This window comes from Rhinopithecus roxellana, chromosome 6, assembly GCF_007565055.1.
Source record: "Rhinopithecus roxellana isolate Shanxi Qingling chromosome 6, ASM756505v1, whole genome shotgun sequence".
NCBI classification, from domain to species: domain Eukaryota; kingdom Metazoa; phylum Chordata; class Mammalia; order Primates; family Cercopithecidae; genus Rhinopithecus; species Rhinopithecus roxellana.
Window position 1 is genome coordinate 72,142,186 of NC_044554.1, and position 1,866 is coordinate 72,144,051.

Consider the following 1,866-nt stretch of genomic DNA (forward strand, 5'->3'; position numbering starts at 1 on the left):
GAACATGACTGGCTCTTTTAAAGGAAAAGAGGAGTGAATAGCAGCACCCAGAAGTGAGTGACTGTCTTAACACATGGGAACAACTAAGCCCACACCTGGCATGCTTACAAGCACAATCTGCTTTATCACCTCTTTAAAAAATCTGGCATAATATGTAGCAAAATATACAAGTGACTTTTTATCTCTCCAAAAGCAAGTTCAAAGGTTGTTGAAGCTGACTAGATCAGGCTTGTGAATACACCACCAAAGAATTGCACTTTTTTCAACTTTTCCTTGGTTCCAGCCAGTGGGAGACAAGAGGCCCTTCAGGCCTTTGGACTCAAACTATTTTCCACTATTTTTCCACTATTTTCTCCAGCTTTCTGATGGCAGATCCTGGGGATTCTTGGCCTCCATAATCTCATGAGCCAATTCTATTTCTCTCTCTCTCTTCTCTCTCTCTCATAAATATATGTTTCTGTTAACTTCAGAAAATATATATGTTTTTTTAAATTCTATTTGCTTAATTTTCATTCACATACAGCTGAATATTCTCAAAGGATGTTTTGAAAGGTCAACAGTTCATCAGATAAGGATGGGTGTGGTGTTCACGCCTGTAATCCCAGCACTTTGGGAGGTTGAGGTGGGTGGATTGCTTGAGCTCAGGAGGAGGGGACTAGCCTGGGCAACATGGTGAAACACTATCTCTACCAAAATACAAACAATTAGCCTGGTATGGTGGTGCGGGCCTGCCGTCCCAGCTACTTGGGGGTTGAGGTGAGGATCTCTTAAGGTGGCAGGATCTCTTGAGCCTGGGAGGTTGAGGCTGCAGTGAGCTGAGATTGCACCATTGCACTGCAGCCTGGGTGACAGTGAAACCTTGCCTCAAATAATAATCATAATCATAATCAATCAGATAACATGTTAGTTGAATTTTCCCACTGCAAAACCGCCACCTCCCACTTCCTTCTTATCTTTTCTATGTTGAATATTCTGTTTCCTGGATCTCATGTCTTCTCTTTTTTTCTTTTTTCTTCTCTCTTTTTTTGTTTGGTTTTTTTTGTTTGTTGGTTTGTTTTAATTTTACTCTTTCTGTTGAAAGAGCACATCTTTCAATAGCATTTTAAGAATGCGGATGGGACCAGACAATTTACTGTGACATTTAATTGTCTGAAAATGCCCTTATTCGACCTTTACATTTGATTGATAGTTTGGGTAAAAATTTGTAAGCTGAATATTACTTCTCTCAGAATTTTAAAGACATTGTTTTACTGTCATCTAGCTTTCAATGGGTCAAATTTCTAGTCTTCTGTATACAACCTATTTTTTTTCCTTTGGGAACTTTCAATATACATTCTTTGACCAAGTGAAAATTTGAAATCATATTCTTTGTTGTGGTTCTTTTCAAATGCATTACACAGAGCATTCAATGTACCCTTTCAACACATGTATTTTATGGCTCTGGGAAACTTATTGAGAGTTCACTCATCTGCATTTTCTCTCTTCTCACTTTCTTTGACTTCTGTTAGTTATACATTTCATTTTCTGCATGATTTTCCTCATTTTAAAATATTTTTTATTCATTATTTTCTTCTAATTCCTATGTAATTTCCTAAAATTTACCCTTCACCTTTAAATCTCAATTGAAAATTTTTACTCTGTTATCTTAATTTTAATTTTCAATTCCACTTTAAACTCTCTGGTGTTTCTTTCATATGTCTTCTTATTCTTGTTTCATGAAGCAATATGTTCTTACATTCTGAGGTCAAAAGTTATTGTGTTTTTAGAAGTTGTCTTCTACATTCTTCTCTGCTTTCTCTATCTTCCTTCTTTTTTCACTTTTTTTCTGCTTTGGGGGTCTCTTTACACTGGAAGTTTCTCTTAAAT